Genomic DNA, 24,191 nt, shown 5'->3' with positions numbered 1-24,191 from the left:
CCTGGGAAACGGGAAAAATGCTCTTTGATGCATCCTTTCTCCACTCTGCAGTTCAGGCAAATCTGTTTTTCAAAAAATGGTGTGCTAATGTGTAACCTTTGATGTTAAAAGGCCTTTACATGGTTTTCTACTTAAATTGTTCATCCACTGGAAGCAGAGTTCCTGCTCTGTTATAAGCAACAGAATCTTGACTTGCATGCTTTCCACCTCATCCCCGAATACCACAGAAGAAAATGCTTTTGGGCACACATCTTCTGAAAGAGGTAGCCCTAATCAGCTGGCTGGCTGCTTTAATCTATATACAGTGGTACCTTGGGTTACAGACGCTTCAGGTTACAGACTCCACAAGCCCATAAATAGTACCTTGGGTTAAGAACTTTGCTTCAGGATGAGAACAGAAATCGCGCGCTGGCTGCAGCGGGAGGCCCCATTAGCTAAAGTGGTGCTTCAGGTTGAGAACAGTTTCAGGTTAAGAACGGACCTCCAGAACGAATTAAGTTCTTAACCCGAGGTACCACTGTATTTTAATAATTCTGTTGGTACCTAGCTGGTTTTCCAAAAAGGTTCATTCCACCCACCACCCGGGCCGCCCTGTACTGACAATAGTTGAAAGCTTATTTTCATTATGTAACCATTAAAAAAGAAGCCCTTCTTGCAAGATTTGCAAGAGCCCCCCTCCTTGGTTTCCAAGGAAACAAGCTGGAAATGCTTCAGCTAGGTGTAGATATAATCATCAGATGTGCCAGTTCCTTATGGGATCCAAATATATTTAATATGACATTTTAGGGTTGAAAAAGGAGAGTGCTAGTTTTGTGGTGGTCTTTGTCAGCAGGACCTATGAGGTTTAACATAAGAGGGGCTCTCCTGGATAAGACCAAAGGCCCATCAAGCCCACATGTCACAGTGACCCACAAGCAGGACCTGAGTGTAACAGCTCTGACCCCAATTGATATTCCCAGCACCTGTCACTTATTGCTTCTGACAGCGGAAGCAGAACAATAGCCATCTTGTCTAGTAGACTTGTCCTCCATGAATTTGTCTAACCCACCCTTAAAGTCACCCAGTTCAGTGACCATCACTATATCATGTGGGAAGATTTAGGCTGGCAGACTATGTATTTTGCCCAAGAGAAAAGCCTATGTCCAGATCCTGAATTTGGAAGTAGTAGCCCAGGAGAGGTGGCTTTGTAAGACCCAAATGACTGCCTCAAGGCCTCTGCATTGCGAACAGGATAAACAAGCTTCTTTCGGAGAAATAAGAGGCCCCACAAAGTGCACATTTTAAATACCATTATGGTTGACCTTCCAGTGCTTGGCCAAGTACAAGATCTGAAGATACCTGGGAAAGGTGTATAGCCTTGGCCTTGACATTTTCCTCTGATCAGGAGTGTGCTGTGAGATGAACGGCTTTCAGAAAGAGGAGCCAGCTTTAGTGTAGGATACTTGGGGTCACTTGGGGGATGCAGAGTAGCTGCCTCTGACCAGGACTGAATTTTGCTCTTTTGGTTAGTTTTGCCTTTAGAAAACGAAATGAAAATTGAGCAATGGTTGCCCTGGCTTGAAATGAAGAGGAAGCAGTGCCCAAGGTGCTCAGCCCAATCTTGACACATGTGCTTCAATTTTAAGCATCTAGTTCAGGGGTCAGCAAACTTTTTCAGCAGGGGGCCACTTCACTGTCCCTCAGACTTTGTGGGGGGCCGGACTATATTTTGAAAAAGAAGAACGAATTCCTATGCCCCACAAATAACCCAGAGATGCATTTTAAATAAAAGGACACATTCTACTCATGTAAAAACACGCTGATTCCCAGACCGTCCGCGGGCCGGATTGAGAAGGCAATTGGGCCGGATTTGGCCCCTGGGCCTTACTTTGCCTACCCATGATTTAGATTGAGTACAGAAATATTCTCATAGTGTTACTAACTCCCTGCTTGCGTGCATCTGGCATGCGCATCACCACCAATGCGCATTGTTTTCGGCCCTGGAAGGGGGTGGGATGGGGTTTATGTGCACTCTGCTGAATGCAATCCCTGTGCAAATGGGAGTTGCCTGTATCCCCTAGTGCAGGCTTCCTCAACCTCGGTCCTCCAGATGTTTTTGGCCTACAACTCCCACAATCCCTAGCTAGCAGGGCCAGTGGTCAGAGATGATGGGAATTGTAGTCTCAAAACATCTGGAGGGCCGAGGTTGAGGAAACCTGCACTAGTGTGTCTTTGCATTGCATACTGATGATCTTCCCCACCAGCACCTGAAATGTTTTGTTACCTAGTAGGAGAAACGAGTAGTAGACAGAAAGGGGCAGAACTTAAACAAGTATTGGATGGATATTTCTGATTGCCCAGTAGAACTTGGAAGAGGCAAAGGGAGGAGTGGGGCAAGTTGCATTTTAGAGAATTGATCACAGTGAACGCTTTGATTCTTAATTCTCCTGTGGTTTCCTTCTTTGCTCATGTGAGTAGCGCCATTGATTCTAAACAGCTACTCATGTAAACTGGAAAGATGTCTAGCATTTTACTGTGGGAATTGTTTTGTGTGTGTGTGCACGCACATGTGCGTTATCTTTTGACGCTCGGGTTCCTTGATTTGCTTTTTGGCATTCTGAGAAGGCCTGTGGAATACAAATTAGAAATGAAGGAGTAATGGTATTGTGAAATCCCCTCCTCTCTTATAAAAATGGTTGCTAGCAATAGCTCAATTAACAAATCATAGGCTGGATCTTTATTTAGTAGTTCTTTTTGTGCTTCTGTACATTGCACGTGTGTCCCCCTCTAAATATGAACATGAATTGGCTTGGGATGGGTTTCTAGGCATTGTGTGAAAGATTCCATGTTTAGGGTTAACACGGGAACCTCTCTCACTATCTGCATTTTGAAATGTTTGTATCAGTTGGAACATTCTTTAATGGCATCTGATGAAACTTGTGGCCTAGGGTTTCAAACGTTTTCTTCTAATGGATGTGCATTCTTTTGAACAGAAGTTCTTGCACTCATTCTGCTGGAGATGCATGGCTGCTTTTTGTTGCCTTCTGCCTGTCACAAGTAGGGAGCTGAATCCTGCATTTTTATATGCCTGAACAACTCACCTTGATAGGGGCTGTGGATGTAACAAGGCGAGGTTGGCTGAATCCCTGAGTCTTTCTGAGCTTAATGGCACTTCCTTCTGCTTACGTTTCATTAAAGCTCTGAAATGGCTGAAGATCAGCTTCTACTGAGCATGCTCTGTTGTGGAAACTGCACCCATAGAGGGAGATGGAATTGTGAACGAAGGAATTAGAGGCCTGGAAGGAGATTTCGCAGCTTTCTCCAGACAGAACCAGAGGTAGGGGTTATCTGGCAGCTTCATTCTCTTGCCAAGGGGGCTTCAGCTGACTATGGGGCTCTAATTGCTTCTTTTGAAGAAGCTGGAATCGGTTTTGAAAGCAGCACAGCCAAGCAGTTGACACGAGATGGCTTCAGACTGCTTCCTGCTGATATATGTGTGTCTGGAGGACTTGAACACAAATATATGTAGTTTGGCTGGCCTGTTCAACCAGCGCAGAGCAAGGACCTGCTTTTCCAGTGTTTTGGAGCGTGGGCTGGTAAACTAGGAGAGGGAAAGAACTGGCAGAGATGGCTTATGATGTGTTTCTGAGCTGGGCCTCTACATCTCACATGGGAAGCCTTCGTGGTCAAAGGCACGAAAGCAATTTAAGTTTCACACCAAAATCTGCTGAGTGTTGTGAAGCTACGGAATGCCATTGCAATAATCTTCTTTTCTTCTGCAGATGGTTTATACGATTTATTGACTTATTTATTTATTTTAGCATTTGTTTTGCTTTTCATGATGTGGTCAATAACATTATACCATGGCAAAGCATGCAGGCAGGTGAACAAAAGGAGCCATGCAGAGACATGGGATGGTATATTTGTGTGTGGTGCATGTGGCCTTGGTTTGATGCATTGTTTCGCTCTGATTGGCATGTCAGTTCAAGGGGAAAGAACAGCTTTGTCACTCCAAGGCTTTGCCAAAAGGTGGTTTCTGTCATGGCTGGGTTTCTGCTGTTGCACTAGACCGGAAAGGGAGGTGGTATCCTAAAAAGAGAGGTCCATAACTCTAGGCTTGTTGCTCCACAGTTGTTCTTTTGTATTATTTTGATTTGGCGTAGGGTTTTGGATTAGCAAAGATTGACACAGGTCCTGTGTGGCTTCCCAAGCAATCAACCTTCCAGACAAACAAAAACCCTCTTCACTGAAAAAAAAGGCCTTAACTGGGGTTAGTGGTTTATATGCTGTTTTGTGTTTGATTCCCAAGATTGCGCCTGCTGCTTGGAAATGTTGCTTGTGTGTAGATCAGCAAAGCTTGCCAATTTGCCGTGCATTCGCAAATGCAAGCGCAGCAGGGGATTTGAAAAGGACAAGACATGAAAATCTTTCAGTTTCTAGACAGCGCCTACCTAACCTAAGTCAGACGTCATGGTTCAAAGAGGTTTCTCTTGCAGTAGCTCTGCCAGAAACAGGCTTTATTTCAACTTTCACAGGCAAAAGGTTCACCAGCTGAATCTGGAATGGAAGAGCAGTTTTGCAGACTTGGCTGGGAAGAGTTTGGGATATAATTGACCTAATTTACTCTCATATAAATGGTAAAAGAGTCGCAAGAGCTGTCTGGAAAGGTTGGCAGCCCTAGGCCATTCCTAGGGCTCAGACCATCCTTCGCCATTGTGGTGCCCTGCAGGTGTTTGTGGACAACAGCTGTCATCAGCCCCAGCCAGCATGACACAACTGCCTTGTGTGGTTAAGTCTTTCATGTTAGGCTAATCAGTAGAGTTACCTGGATTAATCTATGTGGGGCAGTGTATATAGATTTAAAGTCTCAAAGTCTCTAGCTATGTACGAGGTGACACTCCCTTACACTGATAATTGTTGTAAGTCAGGAAACGGCACAGTCATTCATAAATTTATTTTGAGCTGTGAAAATAAGGCTAAGCACGAGGGTCTGTGAACAGAAACTAGATCTGAAGTCAATGCAGGAGGCGAGACTTTGCTTGTGTACAAAGATCTATTCTTTACTCAGGTCATTGGCTTTTTATTACTTTGCTTCAAAATAGTTTCCGCCCACATTTTCCTGTACATTTGCCTTCACGGAAAGAGGACTTTACAAGATGCTCGATGTTAAAATCTTATGAAACCATTTTTGCTTTTGCATGAAAAAAAAAGTGAGCTAGACTTTCACTGGTTCACACTACCTCCTTGCAATTACTTCATCACTTTTATTTTTGGAAATTGCAAGGGTGAGTTGCAGTCCCCACCCATGGGTGTTTTTTCTGCTCATTATATGTGGAGTAGAGGCCTCACCTTTTGCCTGGCAGAATCCATTGCTTGGTTGACTAACAGAATCAACGCCACTCAAGCCAACTGCAGGCATTACAAGTGTCAGCAGACAATTGAGAAGTTTTTTTTTTAAGGGGGCGGATTGCTAGGACAGAAACAAAAAATCAGGGTTTTCTGCAAAGAGCACGAGTGTACAAAATTTAAGCGGTTGAGATAGGAAGGGAAGTGATGTGGGGCGGGGGAGACACCTTAGAGCCCAAGAGAATTGGAAGCAGAGCTGTTGCTCCTGTTATCTGCAGTGTTTTTGTAAAAAGCAGCATGGAGGAAGCCATTTTGTCTGCCTCTTTCACTGTCAGAGTTAAGATCACATCCAACATGGCTATGCCTTTATCTCACTGTACAACACCTCTGATTATTTCCATCTGTCTCCTCCTCCTTAGGTAGTAGAGAAACAAATTCCCTTGGCTGAATGCAGTCCCATTGATTTAAAGCAGTATTCTTGAAGCACATTCTTGGAAGTTAACAAAGAGTGTGTGTGATTCAGATAATCCTTTTCACTCAAGCAATTTCTGGTTTATGCATCTGCTGCTGCTACCGCATGCAGTGGGGCTTAATGAAGACAAGAGATTACCATTATAAAGTACTCTATTTAATGTGTTGTTGTTTGGTGAAGTTCACAGGTTTTGCACGTTGAGCCTTGCCTATAGTTTGTTTTTCAGATATAGTATAGCAGTTATATATTGACCTGATTAGGTTTCATTGAGTTGACGATTCTCAACTTGCATTGTCAGATCAGAACAAGAGCATTGTACACCAGCAGATATTTATTATGAATGTTTTAAGAGTGCAATCCATTGTATTGTGTGCACACCATTCATTTAAAGCACATTACTTCTTCCCAAAGAATCCTGTGAACTGTAGTTTGTTGAGGATGCTGGGAATTGTAGCTCTGGGGCAGGGGTAAACAACAGCATTTCCCAATATTCTTTCGAGGAAGCCATGTGCTTTAAGTGTACTTTTAAATGCATGGTGTGTACAGAGCAAAAGCATTGCTTAAAACTGCTGAAATGAATAAAACATAGGTTTTCTTAGCAGTGACCCTGATAACTTCCCCATCTTCCTTTGCCCTCCCAACATTTACATTTCTGGTGGATTGAAGAATTAAGCAAATGCAGGTCTTGCCAAGCTTTGACTTCACCTGTAAAAATGGGTGGCCTTTGAATGTGGCAGAAGTTTGGTTCCTCAGTCTCAGATGCTGAATAGGAACATAGGAAAGCTGTCTTAAACTGAGTCAGACCACTGGCCCATCTACAGTAGCTCAGTATTGTCCACAATTACTAGCACTGGCTCTAGGGTTTCAGTCAGGAGACCCCACGTCTCTAGGGTTTCAGGCAGCTATGACACTTACCTTTCAAAACCGTTTGTGGAGCCTTGTAGGTTTAGAATACCAATCTCCTCCTGAGAGTTATTTCAATGGTAGTAAACAATGGCACTCAGTTTTTTTTTTGCAGGGATGGTCATCTACACCCCCCCCCCGAGTATACAGAGGAAAATGAGGTTTCTGTGGCATGGGCTGAGTAGCTTTAATTTAATGGGAAAAATAAAAGATGCAGGAAAATGAATTTTTCTCCCCTTGGGAGTCCTTTGTTTGTTGCAGTCTCTTTATGTACGTTGTGCTGCATTATAATTTCAGATAAGACTTGAAAAGTGACACATAGGTCTTGGAAGAGATAAGGTCAAGAGGGAACTGAGAGGTTTGTGCAGGGAGTGTACAGAAGGCTGGATTTGGGACCTCTCCCCTTTTATACCTGCCGGGAAGGAATCTCTGAAAATTACGTATTATTATGATGTAATTAACCAAAAGCCCTTAAGGAAGAATGTGTCCTTTTTGGAAAGGAATGTTCTTGTTTTTTCCTTTCTTTCTGAAAATGGGAGATCTTGAAAGGAAGAAAGAGAAAGTAAAAGAAAGAAAGAATTTCATGCACCACTTTTCAGATTCTAAAGGAGCTTGATACCTATATGGCTGCTTGCAGAACACATTGTGAAAAGAAGCTCTACAGTGGTACCCCGGGTTAAGAACTTAATTTGTTCTGGAGGTCCATTCTTAACCTGAAACTGTTCTTAACCTGAAGCACCACTTTAGCTAATGGGGCCTCCCACTTCCGCCGTGCCGCTGGAGCACAATTTCTGTTCTCATCCTGAAGCAAAGTTCTTAACCCAAAGTACTATTTCTGGGTTAGCAGAGTCTCTAACCTGAAGCGTCTGTAACCCGAGGTATAACTGCTTTTCTTGAACTGAAACTTTCCCTTGATAGTAGCAACTTCCAGGAAGTTTGCCCTGTTTCTTTGGTTGCAGCAAAAGCAACTTAGGTTGCATATACATCCGTATATTTAAATCACACGGCCCCAAAGAATCCTGGAAACTTGTTGTCACTCCTCACAGAGCTACATTCCTCAGCAATCTAGCAAATCACTCTTCCCAGGGTTGTTTGGTGGGTGGGATGGGGAGACGAGCTTTAAATTTTTGGTGTGTGTGTAGCCAAAGAATCTTGTGGCACTTCAAAGACTAATAAAACTGTCATGCATTTGAGGCTCCATTAGGCCCCATTCTTACCTGGAAGCCTATTTTGGAGGTGTTGAGGCTCTAGAACAGAGCTTTCCAAACTGTGTGTTGCAACACATTAGTGTGTTGGCTGCAGTGTGTAGGTATGTCACGTGAATGCTCCCTGCGCTCCTCCCAAGGCTGGAAAGAGGTTACTTTAACCTCTGGTTTGCTAGTAAAATGGAATTACTGTGTTGTGAAATAATTCATGTCTAAAAAGTGTGTCACCAGCTTGAAAGGTTTGGGAAGCTCTGCTCCTAGAGGCTTCTAAAATAGGCTGTCTTCAAGTCAGAACAGAACCAATAGGCAAACTCGGCCCTCCAGATGTTTTGGGACTACAACTCCCATCATCCCTAGCTAACAGGACCAGTGGTCAGGGATGATGGGAGTTGTAGTCCCAAAACATCTGGAGGGCCGAGTTTGCCTATGCCTGACCTAGGGGATATCTTAGTGACTAGTTTCTAAGGCCAACTCGCTTAACACTAACCGTTGTTTAGCCAGTACATCCAAACTAATTTCATCCCTCTTGAAGGGGAAGAGTTGTATTTCTCTCTCTGGGAGGAGGAGAGCAGGAATGAATTCACAAAGTCACAAAGCAGATTGAATAGTTAAAACCTACTCAGCCTTTTTTCCTAAAATGCCAGTAGTCTCCCACCACCCTGCCACCTCCTTGTGTGTGAGAGGTGATCATTGAAGTGTCGTGGTGACCTTTGCTTTAAGAGCATGGTTTGTGCCTATGAAATGGCTGCTGTTTCAGCAGCAAGGAACGTTGGAAGGGAAATGGATCTCCTTCCTGGACAGACTCACTGTGGTGCAAAAGGCCTGTAGAGGGAGCCCTGCCCTGTGTGGCCTTAGCTATGTCTGTTTGCTCATGTATTCCTCTTCTGCTACAAACAGCCTTTGTCCTGGGCGTCGGACAATGAACGCAGGAACATTTGGGCCATGTTCAGGAGGACACAGCTAGAGCTGAATGTAAAGACTGGTGATGCGCTTCACTTCTGGGTATTGCAACAGATCATTGTAGTAAGTCATGCTTGCAGTGCTCCACTGAATGAGGGTTGGTGGTGTTGTTTTTTAACCCCTCTCCTGTCAACTGTGCACATTAAAGCTTTGGGTTTAGGGCAGTAGCCATTGAATGGCAGGGCCTGGAGCTAGCAACACGTCTTAATCTTTCCAGGTCTGCTCTGGAGCAAATGCTTTGCATTTCGACTTTGTGAATTGATCATGCTTTCAACACCCAAAGCAGGGAATCATGCACCTGGCAAAGTGGGCTCTAGTTCACCAAAGCTGGTGCTGAAATAAAAAAGTGTTGGGTCTTTAAGGTGCTATGGGACTCTTTCAGTAAGGAAGGGAGACCTGTTGAATTGCTTGCAACTTGCATCTTGCTTAGAATTGGGCTATTATAACATAGACCAAGATATGACGGGCCTGGGCAGGGAATCAATAAGAGGTTAAAAAGGGCTTAGGGTGGGAAAAAAGTTTAGTGTGGAAAAATTAATTAGTGAGTCTCAGACATAAAGGGCATAAGCATGTACAGAGTGCACCTTCTTTGCCAATGAGGAATTCCTCTATTTAAAAAGATTACTCCATAATACAGCAGTATTTCTTTATTTTTAACATTTTTTGATTCCTAGTATTGGTGACTGATGAGGATGATCGATTCTTTATAAAAATAATAAATATTATTGTTTACTAGCTCAGTATTGTCCTTCCTGAGGTCTCATTTGCACTGTACGTGGTACCTCGGGTTACATACGCTTCAGGTTATAGACTCCACTAACCCAGAATTAGTACCTCAGGTTAAGAACTTTGCTTCAGGATGAGAACAGAAATTGTGCTCCAGCGGCATGGCAGCAGTGGGAGGCCCCATTGGCTAAAGTGGTGCTTCAGGTTAAGAACAGTTTCAGGTTAAGTACAGACCTCCGGAATGAATTAAGTACCTAACCTGAGGTACCACTGTACATTTAAAGAGGTAACACGCCTGTCACTGGGTTCCCCCAAAGAATACTAGGGACTGTAGTTTGTTCAGGATGCTGAGAGTTATTAGATGACACCCCCTAACCCCCCCACATACAATGCCCAAAGTTCTCTGCGAAGAGGGATTGATTGTTTAACTGTTGTTCCAGTTCCACAGATTGACGCGGTTGATATGGTTGGGCATATCTGTGGTAAGGCAATTGCTCAGGTAAACTGGTCACAAGGTATTAAGGGCTTCTTGATAAAGAATAGTTGTGCACCTTTCTATTGCCAAGAGAGCACCAAAATTGATAGATTCCGCCTGTTCCATTTAAAATAAAAAATCATAGCCCCACAGCATATCTCAGCTCTGTCCTTCCCATCTCCTCTTTCTGGTATTTGGAGAAAAGCTAAATCTTTAGCATCACTGCAAATACATGTTGAATTTTCTTTTTTCATTTGTGCTTGTCTTTAGCCTTAGCTTTTTCTTTGGTAGGGTGTGTGGATTTTTATGTATATATGTAGGTAGTGCTTTGACTGTCATGAAGGATTGCAATGATACGAGCTTTAACAGTGGAAATGGTGGGAGAACTGCCTGCGATTTAGAAGCCGTGTTTATTCCGAATTCCCATCCAGTTTGTTTGGTTGAATTGTGCGAGTTGCTGAAGCATTCTGTGGCTGTTTACATTTATATCGTGTTCTGCTCGTGTGTCCTCATTAACCCCCCCTTTAAAAAAAAGTATATGTTTTTGAACCTGTTGGTGATTGAAACAAAAAAATTCAAACTGAGAACAACTGCAGCCATACAACTTGATGCAGCTAAAATACACTTCAAGCTGGAGTTTGCAAACACCTTTTTTTTTTGCATTTATACTCATGTTGGGAATCTTAAATTCGAAGCTCCTCCACCATTTTGCCTGTTGCAGTTGGGCCACTGGCATAAAGAGCTTCTCCATAAAACCTTTTCACTGTACTTTCCTTCTAGGCGAGTGTAATCTGCCTCGAGTTTGGCATAGTGTTAGAACGTGTACCGATTATCTTGGTTAACCGCATATCATATCTAGAGAGAAGGGCAGTGTCCTTGTGCTGCCTGAAATACCAGCAGCTACCGAGAAGCCTGCAAGTTTCTCTTTGAAATGGCTGGAGCTTTGAAGGGTGAAATAGTTCTCTACCGAGCATGCTCACTTTAGAGGGAGCTTTAATCACATGAGCAGCAACTGAATGAGGATCTGGTTGAGTCTTCCTCAAAATAAGAAGACTTTTGCTGTGTTGACAGGTACAGTATCTTGTCACTTCAACCCTTTCCTTGTGCCTTCAGTAGTAGATTCCTTCCTCTTGCCAGCTGCTAAAAGGAGGGAATCTTGGACGCAAGATTTAAAAGATGATCATGGCTGGATTTAGTTACTGTATTTTTGTACTGTCCGTTCCCCTACTCAAGAAGTGAAACAGCAGAGCAGAATGCTGCCTCTTGCAAATCGGTGCAGGATATTTTAATGGTGTCTGGGACTTGGGTTTTAGGGTTAAAGAGGATGGAGTGTCTGGAGAGTATCGTAGTAAAATTACCTGCTGGACTTTTGTTGTTGTTGCTGCTGCTGTTCAGTAGAATGGTATTTATAGTTGAGTGAAAAAGTACCAGTTTTAGAATGGTTGTGCTGAAATTCTGTAAATGATTGTGATTTTACGTTTTCCTGCCTCATTTAATGTACATTTTGGGGGGAGTGGGGGAGAGGGCTGGGAAGGGGTCGGTTAACAGGAAGTTATAAACTATTCCTTAAGCATGTTGTTTCTCACTGGAATGGCCAGTTTTGCCCTCAAACCCTTTAATACACACACACACACACACACACACATGGATAATGGGAGGTTTGAGTCTCTTGGAGGACTGGGGAGGGGGAAATGGCCAGTAGTTTGATTTTCACTTGCCTGATGTGAAGTGTTAAAAAAAGAAATAACATTTCTTTGTGTCAAGAATACCCACAGTTGTGTGTTCGGAACAGTGTGATGTAGACATGGTGTCTTTGCTTTGAGAAAGAGCAAGCCGGGTATCAGTGGGGCTTGCCTTCTCTGGGGCAGGTGGCGTAATATCTCTATTCAAGGTGAAAGGCCCAAGCATAGAGAGCTATGTACAAGGTGTGACTGGAAAGTTCAGTGAATGGTCACAGAAATCGGACAGCGAGAAATAATTGAACATACATTCGGCATCGGAAACCCACGAAATACTCACAATTGTGTATGGAGATCAAGCTGTAACTTGAAAGACAGTGTATGAGTGGTTTAAGTGTTTCTGTGAAGGGCGGCAAACCATCAAAGATGACCCTCAGTCTGGCAGGCAGTTGATGAGCAGAACGGCGGCAAATGTTGACAGAATTCGTTAGTTACTGATGTGGGATCAGCGTTTGTCCGTCCAAATGGTGGCGGAAGAATTGCATATTCTGTGTGAAATTGTTACTGAGGTTGCTGAGTTCTCCCACCCTCCATATTCTCCATAAGTTGGTGGCCATTGCATGTCATTGAAAGTTATTCTCAGCAAACTGGATTGTCTTTCCAGCTCACAAAATGGAAGAAAAAAGTAAACTTCCCAGCTATTCTTGTATGACTGCGAGTAGTCTAAAGGTTTTGGGTTTTGGAAATTTAGCTGGTGCTGCTTAGTGGTGAGATAGGATTCCCATCTTCCCCACCCCCCAACTGTGCCATTGTTAGATAGGTAAAGGTAAAGGGACCTCTCACCATTAGGTCCAGTCGTTACCGACTCTGGGGTTGCGGCGTTCATCTCGCTTCCGGGTCATGTGGCCAGCATGACTAAGCCGCTTCTGGCGAACCAGAGCAGCGCACGGAAATGCCGTTGACCTTCCCACCAAAGCGGGACCTATTTATCTACTTGCACTTTGATGTGCTTTTGAACTGCTAGGTTGGCAGGAGCAGGGACCGAACAACGGGAGCTCACCCCGTTGCGGGGATTCGAACCACCGACCTTCTGATCGGCAAGTCCTAGGCTCTGTGATTTAACTCACAGCGCCCCCTGTGTCCCTCCATTGTTAGATACACAATGATAAAACTAAAGTGACACTCCAATTTACATTAGTGGAAGCAGGACTTAGAATCATAGAATTGTGGAGTCGGAAGGGACCCGGAGTGTCATCTAGTCCAACCCCCTGCAGTGCAGGAGTCTCAACTAGATTGTGCATGACATTTGGCCATCTAGCCTCTGCTTAAAAACCTCCAAGGAAGGAGAGTCCACCACCTCTTGTGGGAGACTCTTCCACTGTTAAACAGCTCTTATGGTCAGAAAGCTCTTCCTGGTGTTTAGTTGAAATTTCCTTTCTTGTAACTTGACTAGGGCTGGGCAATATCTTGATATACAGTCCAAAACCGGTTTGAAGTCCATATTATGATGTCAATTTCATAATTTTTGACCTGCCAATATATCACGAATCATGACATGTGTCTGTGTGTTTGCATGCATTGCGAAAACCACAATGCAGGAAAAACTGAAGCCAGCCAATACCTCTACATAGCTCCATCTTTATTTCAGACATCATGATGTACTTCTGTTGATGTAGCCTAGAATAGCATTTCTTTTTGCTGCTGCATCACATTGCTGACTGATGTTATGTTTGTGGTGTGCTAAGACCCTAGATCATTTTAACATTAGGCATAGGTATGCTTCCTAAGTCTAGAACCTGAGATTTGTCCCTGTTGAATTACATTCTGTAGCCAGTAAACCAATCTAAGGTTTTGAGGGAAACATTTCCACACATACTTCATTTATATTCCTGCCTTCTTTAATGGTTTCATGATCTGTCCATATGATCTGCAAGCCTATCTTTATAATCTTTTATAAAAAAATTTAAATTAAATTTTACAATTTTATCATCATCACAATCATTATTTCAAAAACAAAGTACCATATTTTTCGCTCTATAACACGCACCCGACCATAACACGCACGTAGTTTTTAGAGGAGGAAAATCTGTAGGCATGCCACCCATAGGCATTTCCTCCATAACACGCACAGACATTTCCCCTTACTTTCTAGGAGGAAAAAAGTGAGTGTTATGGTGCAAAAAATACGGTACATTATAAATCCTCTGCCCACCCCCACGACTTCCCTCAACTTCCTTTTCTGTTTTTTTTTGGCATATTATCTCTCCCTGCTTATTGGTTAATTCTTATTATTCTTCATTTTGGTTAATTCATTATTATTCTTATTATTCTTCATTCATTCTGTCATTTTAACATCTTACTTCTATTTCTGCATTTATTTTGTAAATTGCAAGTGTTTAATCAAACCCTGCAAGCGAGTCCATTTCTTTCCATTGATTCTGTATATAAAAAATAAATGGTTCCCTGTCCTTCTTAAAATCTCTATTGTCTTTATCTCGAAGTTGTTCCGTTAGTTTTGCCATTTCAGTGTATTCCATCAGTTTTCCTTGCCATTCTTCTTTAGCTGGTATTTCAGTGCTTTTCCATCTTTGTGCTAGCAATATCTTGGCTGCAGTTGTAGCATACATGAACAGTTTTTTCTTCTCTTTCGGCAAATCTTGACCTGAAATGCCTAATAATAAAGCTTCTGGATTTTTCACAAAAGTTATCTTCAGTTCATCGTAAATCATTTCCCAATATTTTTAAATTCATTTACAATTCCACGACATATGAAAGAACGTACCCTCTTTTCCCTTACATTTCCAACACTTTTTGGAACCTGTTTTAAACATTTTTTTGCCATCTTTACAGATGTAATATACCATCTATACATCATTTTCATTTACTTCTCTTTTAGCAGTATACAGTCAGTAAATTTTAAATTCACTTTCCATAACTTTTCCCAGTCTTCCATTTGTATATTGTGTCCAATATCTTGTGCCCACTTAATCATTACACTTTTCACCTCCTCATCTTTGGTTTCCCATTCTAATAAGAAATTATACATTTTCTTTAGAAGTTTGGTATGATCTATAATTTCTCTTTGGAATCTAGATATGGTGTAACTAAATCCTTTCTTATTGTCTTCTTTAAAAACCTCGTTTATTTTACGATATTGCAACCAGTCATAAACATAATCTTTTATATCACTAAACTCCTTAAGCTTTTATTTCCCTTCTCTCTCTTCTAGTAGATCCCTATATGTAGGCCATTCTCTTTCCATATTTATTTTTTGAATTGAGTTTACTTCTAGTGGAGATACCCACCATGGAGTCTTTTGTTCTAATAGGTCTTTGTATTTTCCCCATACCTTTAAAAGTGACTTCATAATTATATGATTGTAAAACGCTTTATGAACCTTCCCTTTATTATACCATAAATACACATGGCATCCAAATCTGTTATCATGTCCTTCCAGATCTAACAAATCTGTATTCTCTAATTTGATCCAATCCCGGATCCAAGTAACACAGGACGCTTCATAATAACATTTAAAATCCGGAAGGGAGAATTCTCTTCTATCTTTATTGTCTGTAAGTATTTTGTATTTTATCCTTGGTTTCTTCCCTTTCCAGATGATTTTGAGATAGCTTTTTGCCATTTTTGAAAGCATATTGTACAGCTTAGAAACGGTATTGTCTGGAATAAAAACATTGTTGGCAACACGTTCATCTTTATTGCCGTAATTCTACCTATCTTTATAATTTTGAGCCTCTTGTCATCCAGCAAGGGAGACGTGCTTTTTTAAATTTTAAACCAGAAGAATTTAAAAGAGCTATGTGAAATACACTTGGGAATGGAAAATAACTTTAGCATAAGTAAACTGTCCTTGAATATGATTTTTTTTCTTAGCTGGTTGCTGGTCCTGGCCTAGGACTGTACCTTCAGATGCATTTGATGTTTGTAATGCTTTTCATGAATTGAGCTTTATTACTGATGACTGTTGTAGAAAATTTGATTTGGTCATATTTAAAAGTCCATTCTCAATGCCTTCCAACAGACAAATTATTTCATTTTGCAGAACTGAATGAAGAATGTTGAATAAGCACAATTAGAAATAATGCATTTACTGTTAATTGCACAGTTAAAAGGTGTAATTAGTTATCTTTATGCTACTTTCCATTGGTTTTGCCAGCATTGTGTGAGCTGCACAAGTATAGAAGAAAAGATACATTTCAGTGTATAACAAATAATGCTCGTAACTTTTTTTAAAAAAATTCTAATCTAGTTTCTCAGCTGCTTATGTGGGGCTTGTGAACACATGTACACACACACACACACACACACAGTGGTACCTCGGGTTACATACGCTTCAGGTTACATACTCTTCAGGTTACAGACTCCGCTAACCCAGAAATAGTGCTTCAGGTTAAGAATTTTGCTTCAGGATGAGAACAGAAATCGTGTTCCGGTGGCGCGGCCGCAGTAGGAGGCCCCATTAGCTAAAGTGGTGCTTCAGGTTAAGAACAGTTTCAGTTTAAGAATGGACCTTCAGAATGAATTAAGTTCTTAACCCGAGGTACCACTGTATATACATATATATATATATATATATACATATACACACATATATATATATATATATATATATATATATATATATATATATATAGGTAATGGATTGTGAAACCTCTAAAGCAAGCAGGAGGGCACTTATTAGAAATTGTAGTGAGCAGGATCACATTGTTCCATGTAATGCCTTGCTCCTGCCTATGACTACCAAGCAGTTTCAAATTCACCTTTTCTTGGCAAAGAGCATGGATCACTGCCACAGAAGTGTAAACATGGCCATTGGTATTTAATTATCAAGAAAATCTTGTGTAGGCCACCTTTTGAGGCATAGCTTGCTCATGGTTGATTGTTGTTGTTGTTTAGTTGTTCAGTTGTGACCGACTTTTCGTGACCCCGTGGACCAGAGCACACCAGGCACTCCTGTCTTTCACAGCCTCCTGCAGTTTGGTCAAACTCATGTTAGTAGCTTCAAGAACACTGTTCAACCATCTCGTCCTCTGTCATCCCCTTCGCCTTGTGCCCTCAATCCTTCCCAACATCAGGGTCTTTTCCAGGGAGTCTTCTCTTCTCATGAGGTGGCCAAAGTATTGGAGCCTCAGCTTCAGGATCTGTCCTTCCAGTGAGCACTCAGGGCTGATTTCCTTAAGAATGGAGAGGTGTGATCTTCTTGCAGTCCATGGGACTCTCAAGAGTCTCTTCCAGCACCATAATTCAAAAGCATCAATTCTTCGGCGATCAGGCTTCTTTATGGTCCAACTCTCACTTCTATACATCACTACTGGGAAAACCATAGCTTTCAACAATATATCTTGGAAATTTATGAAAAAACCCATAAAGTTAATGGGATTAGGAGAAACTTTTAGCAGAAGCGTAGAAGCATTTTTCAAAATCAGAAAGAAAAACTGATCATAAACAACGAAGTATCTAACAGCTTCAATATAAAGAAAGGAACTAGACACGGCTGTCCATTATCCCCATTGCTATTTATTGTAGTCTTGGAAATATTGGCAATGATAATTAGAGAAGATAAGAAATTAGAGAAGATTAGAGATAAAAGGAATAAGAATAGGAAAGAAAGCCTTTAAATTAAAAGCATATGCAGATGATTTAGTAATAACAGAATACCCATTTGAAAGCTTACGAAAAAACTTAGAAAGAACCCATGAATTCGACCAGGTAGCAGTATTTAAATTGAATATAGATAAAACCAAGTTCTTGGCTAAAAACTATGAAGGATCAAGATAAATTACAATTGCAGGTGTCGCCTGGTCTATCAGTTGTCAAAAAAATTAAATATTTAGGAATCTGGATCACTGCGGAGAACATAAATTTATATAACAACAATTACATTAGGACATGGAAAGAGATGAAAAGAGAATTATTAATATGAAACAGATTGAATCTCTCATTTTGGGGGAGAATTTACACAATTAAAATGAATGTGCTACCCAAAATGTTGTTCCTATTTCAGGTGATCCAAGTGATAGACAGGGCAGGATGCTTCAAAGAATGGAAGAGATACTTTTCAAATTACATCTGGCAGGGCAAAAAGCCCAGAATAAAACTTAAGTTACTTATAAACATTAAAGAAAGAGAAGGCTTTGTCCTACCAGATTTGAAGATCTATTATGAGGCATCATGTCTATGCTGGTTAAAAGAATAGTTTTTTTGAGCTATATAATAGCACTATATCCAGTATGGGATAAATACATAGGCCTATTGGAACAGAAAACTCCCTGGTGGCTTTCACCGTTAGAAGTCATTTCGGTAAAGAAAAAAAGCATTAAAAAAAAATTGGGCAACCTATAAAGAATTATTGAAAGAGGAGGCAAATCAATTGACGTTAAAGAAATTTGAAGAAATTAGGCATTATATGATAGACTGGCTGCAATATCATCAATTGAATGAAACCTTTAAATTAGATAAGAAAAATTCAACAGAAAATTCAAAGCTAGAAAAAGAATTAATACAAAATAAAAGCAAAGTGTTATCCAAAATGTATAGATTATTATTTGATTCGGAAGTAAAGGATGAAGAGGTAAAATAAGTCATGATTAAATGGGCAAAAGACTGGGCATACGATACAGATGGATGCATGGGAAAAATTGTGGACCAGAGATTTAAAATTTACGGCGTGCTACACACTAAAAGAAAATGTTATGAAGATGTTTTACAGGTGGAATTTAACACCTAGTAAACTAGCAAAGTTGTACAAAACAAACTCAAATAAATGTTGGAGGTGTAAGTAGGTAGAAGGAACACTTACATATGTGGTGGGGATGTAAGAAAATTAGAAACTTTTGGGATAGTATTTATGAAGAATTGAAAAAAATGTTCAGACAAACGTTTGTCAAAGAGCCGGAAGCATTTCTCTTGGGTTTATTATCATCAGATATCCCAAGCGATAAAAGGAGGATATTTTTATATGCCACTACAGCGGCAAGAATGCTTATTGCCAGAAAATGGAAAGGCGAAGAGATTCCATCAAAGGAAGAGTGGCAAATAAAGCTATTTGAATGCATTGAGCTGGCCAAAACGACAGAAATAATTAGGAACCGAACAACCCAAAAGTTCAGTAAGGAATGGGAGTGTTATAAAAATTACCTAGAAAAAAATTGTTCTCAAAAAAACCCCTTACTATGCTTTGATTAACTTTTGCAAAAGACAAAACAGTTATAATTGAATAACCTATAATTAATTGAATAATTGAATAACTTAATACCAAGAAATGAAAAACATCTAAAGAAGGCAGTTAAGGAAAGAAAAGAATAACTCAAATTGAGGTGGTGGAAGGAAGTCAACACAAAGAACTAGAGTGGTTAGATTTGATAATTCAGAATAGTAATCATGGGTTATTGATGGTGGGAAAGATATTTAGTTGTTACGTATCTTTATGTATTCTTAGTTTTAGTTTGAATTTTGGATGGCATTTTTCTGCGTATGTATGTAAAGCAAAATTCAGTAAAAAATATTAAAAGAAAGAAAGAAAGAAAGAAAGAAAGAAAGAAAGAAATAAATGTAAAGTAGCTACAAATCCAAAGAAACCTTTTGGCATTATTTTTAACCTCCCTTGCAAGCCTGAGCTGATTCTGAGCTTTGACCAACCTGGTTTTCTCCATGCAGCTGTGTATGCTGGAACTGGAAGTCTATAGCAGACACTCACAGTAAGGTTACTGTTATTTCTCTATCCTACAGTTTTTACCCATATACAGTGGTACCTCGGGTTACAGTCGCTTCAGGTTACAGACACTTCAGGTTCCAGACTCCGCTAACCCAGAAATAGTACCTCGGGTTAAGAACTTTACCTCAGGATGAGAACAGAAATCACGCGGCAGCAGCGGGAGGCCCCATTAGCTAAAGTGGTTCCTCAGGTTAAGAACAGTTTCAGGTTAAGAACGGAGCTCCGGAACGAATTAAGTTCTTAACCCGAGGTACCACTGTACTCTCAATCTGCCTTCCACCCTCCAAGTGTGGATTTCTCCACAAGTGTACACATTATTTACATATAATTCTTCTGCTTCTCCCTTCCTGCTTGACCTATTCCTTTTAAGCAGATTGTACCCCTCAGTTTCTACGTTCCAGTCATGAGTTTCAGTAATGCTTATTCGGTCATACTTTCCACCATGTATTAAGAGGTCAAGTTTTTGCTTGCTGATTTATTATATTCTGTGCATTTGTGTAGAGGCAACTGAAATGCACACTGCTGCCTCTGCCCCCCTCCATAGGGAGTCACTTGCCATCACCACTTGATGCAGCAACACTTGAGGGTGAGGAAACTGGACTCAGAATTGGGAGTCACTGCACACATGATGGGAATTGTTAACCCCAACTTGGTGCAGCCATTTTATCTATTTATCTTCAACTCTGTTGTTGTTGTTTAGTCGTGTCCGACTCTTCGTGACCCCATGGACCAGAGCACGCCAGGCACTCCTGTCTTCCACTGCATCCCGCAGTTTGGTCAAACTCATGTTTGTAACTTCGAGAACACTGTCCAACCATCTCGTCCTCTGTCGTCCCCTTCTCCTTGTGCCCTCCATCTTTCCCAGCATCAGGGTCTTTTCCAGGGAGCCTTCTCTTCTCATGAGGTGGCCAAAGTATTGTAGCCTCAGCTTCAGGATCTGTTCTTCCAGTGAGCACTCAGGGCTGATTTTCAACTCTGATCTTCAACTCTTTTAATGTGATTACTGATCTGTCTTTCCTCATTTATCCTTATAATGGTGCCCTCTGAGATGTGAATAGTACTGTACTGGAGAAAGAAAGAGATCTTGCAGAGAATTCTTTTTTTTTTCTTGCAGAAGATACCTTGTTCCTTCTGCCTGAAATGTGGATGTTCTGCTACTGAGCTGTGGCCTTTCCTCAGTGGTCAGGGTCAGGGAGTTGCAGCCCAACAGCATATTTGGAACCCAAGGTTGCAGAACTCTGTGTTAGGGCAAGGGATATAACTCAGTGGTGGATTCCATGTTTTGTTAGCAAAAAGTTCCAGGTTTGGTCCCTGACATCTTCAGTTATAAGGATTGGGCAACAGATGATGTAAAAGACTTCTATTTGCCTAAGACCATGGAGTGGTCCAGTGACCATCCAGTGAGGCTATGTAAATATTAGCAGCTGGAAACGCTGTGAAATTTATTCTCCCCCCCCCCATGTTTCAAGTTGTTTTTCTTTACTTTGCTGCACATGTCAGAGAGGTGGCAAGGTTGTCTTCACCCAATGCATGTTACCCTATTCATTTCCTTGTGCCAAACTTCTATTTGCTGAAGCTGGCACCTGCGCAGGTATACTGGCTGCCTGAAATCTACTTACCTCAGCTGCACTGCAGCTTCCATTTTCTAAGTGTATGGATATTGATTTGAGGAGAGTGCATGAAAGAGGAATCCTGAAGAAGCTTATGGGAGACAGGTAGATAACAGCTAACATCATGCTTAAAACAGCTTAAAACACCAAAGGTTGGGAGGTGGCACAAATGGTAACACAACTTCTAAGGAGATGATTGTGGGCTAGACAGACCAATAGTCTGACCTGTTGGAAGGCAAACAGCTCTGTGTCTAGACTAGTGCTTTTCAAACCTGGGTCCTCAGCTGTTGGACTACATCACCCATCTTCCCTAGCTAGCAGGACCAGTGGTCAGGGATGATGATGATGGGAGTTGTAGCCCAAAAACCGCTGGGGACCCAGGTTTGAGAAACCCTGGTCTAGATCATAGAATCACAGTGGATCATTTCCTCATAGTTGTCTTGTGCAGCACACAGCACACCCTGTAAATTAACCATCCAGGTAGGTTTCTCCATGTTATCTGCTTCCTGGTCCCTTTGAGCACATTCTGTTAAAAAGCCAAGAGCCTCCAGGAGTCCTATAGAGGATGAGGATTTTAGGACCTGCTGCTATAGAAAATTTCCTTTTTACTCTAAGCTCTTACTGTCTGTCCATCCTTCTTGTGTCCAACAAGGCCCTTGTGCATGACCTCTTGGGTGTTCTGCTGATGCCAGTTCTGTTTGTTTTTTTTAAAAAAGCAAAAGCTGGTTCCTTGGTGTGACAAGCTTTCGAATTTAATGTCTTGTGGAAGAGCAGGGCTGGCCAGGTGTGGTGTTGACTGTCTACCTGGGGATGCAAGAAGCTACCTTACACAGAGTCAGACCGTGGTTCCATCAAGCAAATTACACGGGTAGGCACTCTCCAGGGTTTCAAACAGGGAATCTTTCCCAGTCCTACCTGGAAAGGCCAGTGACTGAATCTGGGACCTTCTACCTTCAAAGTATTTGCTCTGCCAGTGAGCTACGGTCCTTAACACAAAAGAACTAGGAGCATAGTGTTATACAGGGTCATACCATTGGTCCATCTAGCTCTGTATAGTCAGAGTGACTCTTCGGGGTTTCAAAAAGGGAAACGCCAAAGAATTTAATCTTTGCATGCCAAGCAGATGCTCTACCCTTGAACTGTTCCTCTTCTTGTACAGCTATTCCCCTCTTTCTTAGTGTGTGCTTCTTTGAACACAGCTCTTGGGTTCTGTGATGGAAGAAAGGCAAGATATAAAAGTAAAAAAACAAGCTGATAAAACAAGCATTTGCCTGTTTCTAGAAATCAACCCCCAAAAACATTTGAAGTAGGGGTTTTTTTTGGGGGGGGGAAATCTATCCCGGAGTCTTCAAAGATGCGGAGTCTTCAAAGATGCGGTGTTAAGTAAGTTCGAGAATTCCTTCCCTTTTTAAAAGTCACCTGGGGGCTTTAGCAAGCTTTTGTTTTTTAACCCTGTATTGAAGAGCTTATGTGTGTGTGAGACACACGCTAGCAATTTTGAAATTTCATTTGTACAGATTTGGTTGCCGCTAATCGCTGTGTTTGAATTGCTTTAAGAGGGTGGCAGATTCACTGTGCCTAACAGTCTCCAGAACATACGATAATCTGGTAAATCCCTCTGATCTAACTGCACAGTATATGCCTGCACGAATGTGCTTTTAAAAAAAGAAAAAGAAATCGTTTGCACAAACTATACATGCCCTGGAAAATTGCTGCTTTGGTGTCCTCAACCTTCTCCTATTGCAGACAGTACTGCTGATGTCCAAATTATTAATGCCCAGAAAGAGGAACCAGAGTGGTGCTAAGAGGGAATTAAATGGGAACACCACCCCCCTAAAATGCACATTCCTGTATCTTTTTTCATTTTTGAGAGGATCTGTGCTTTCCTCCCTTCCTTTTGGTTTGGGGCTTTAGTTTAAGGTAATACTTGGTAGGCAGGTGGGTTACCTGTGCCCAGAGGAGATGGCTCTTGGCTACCTTGTAGGGCTTTTTTTGCACCATCCACATTGGGGGTGCCTTCTTTTGTTTGCCACTGCCTCTTGCAGACATGTGTGTGGGCTTGCATTTGAAGATGGAAGTAGCTGTTTTGCTGGAATTTAGCAACTCCATTTGTTGAAGGGAAATAACACATAGGCAACCCTTTCTTCCTCTCTCTACTCCCCCCTACACCCCAAAAGAAACCCCCCACTGGATGGCATCAGAGAGAAAGGCATCAGAGAGGATTGGCATTCAGTCACAAAGGAATATGCCACCTGGAAATCTAGCTTCCCATTTCAAGGGCAGCTCCTGCAGGACATGTTTTCTACTGGGCTGGATTCTTGCCCTTTTTTAAGAGCCCAAATAGCTTTAGACCTGAAAACGTGGAACCCGCCCTGATGTTTCTTAGCTGGCTTTTTTTTATTTTTATAAAAAACAAACCAGCAACTCAGACCCGGATCTTCTCCACTTTTTCAGAGAGAGGTGCCTTTCTAAACTGGGCCGGGGTGTTGAACAGAGAGAGAGAGAGAGGCTCTCCTCACGTTGCAAACACTAGCTGCTTCTTCTGGCAAAGAAAGAAAGAGAAGGGGAAAAAATGGCAGGTCGTCGTATGTCTGTAAACAATGCAGTTATGAAATGGCAGTCCTCAGCTGAGCCGGAGCATGCTCACAAAGCAGCCTGTAGGGGGAGGTGATCTGAGAGGAGATGATCTAATTCAGAGCAATTTTGGGGATTGAAGGGAAAGGCCAGGCTCCATCCCCCATGACAGAGCAGAAACGAGACTTCTGGGAGTAGGGCCTTGTAGGCTGTGTCTGGGAGCTTGTAAAGGGGTCTGCTGCTCTTCCTGGGGTCTTGGCTACTGGGTGGTGAAGATGCCTTGTTTTCTGCTTGGGTTTTGTTTGCTTGTTTAAATGCTTTTCCAAAAGGGACCAAGTCTTAGCTGATGACTTTATCTGGGTTTAGTGGGGATATAGTCCTTTGGGTGTAGTTCCTTCCTCTTAGTCCTCCCCCTCCTCACAGCTTTTCTCTCTCTGTTCCTCATGCTGAAACCCTCCCCACCCCCCTTTAGCTAGAGTGCCTGGTTTACTTTGGCCTTTTCCTCCTACTGGCTGAGTCTCATTTTGAAC

The 24,191-nt window shown here is 41.7% G+C and overlaps 1 protein-coding gene across 15 annotated transcripts in view; it reads left to right on the top strand.

Annotated features, from left to right (window-relative positions):
- The window catches only part of EHMT1 (euchromatic histone lysine methyltransferase 1), a 150,123-nt gene that overhangs the window by 41,013 nt on the left and 84,919 nt on the right, over nucleotides 1-24,191 (top strand). For 2 of the 15 annotated variants that reach the window (XM_053374564.1, XM_053374561.1), the window contains exon 1: nucleotides 3,194-3,316. The exons of 11 other annotated variants lie outside the window; for them this stretch is intronic. The gene's annotated coding sequence lies outside the window, so the exon portion shown is untranslated. Of the gene's footprint in view, nucleotides 1-3,193; nucleotides 3,317-15,238; nucleotides 15,318-24,191 lie in introns of those variants that run through there. 2 more of the 15 variants (XM_053374560.1, XM_053374566.1) reach the window with 2 other exon arrangements.

This window comes from Podarcis raffonei, chromosome Z, assembly GCF_027172205.1.
Source record: "Podarcis raffonei isolate rPodRaf1 chromosome Z, rPodRaf1.pri, whole genome shotgun sequence".
NCBI lineage: Eukaryota > Metazoa > Chordata > Lepidosauria > Squamata > Lacertidae > Podarcis > Podarcis raffonei.
Note: the sequence above shows the minus strand (reverse complement) of the source record. Positions and strands in the feature narration are given on the sequence as shown.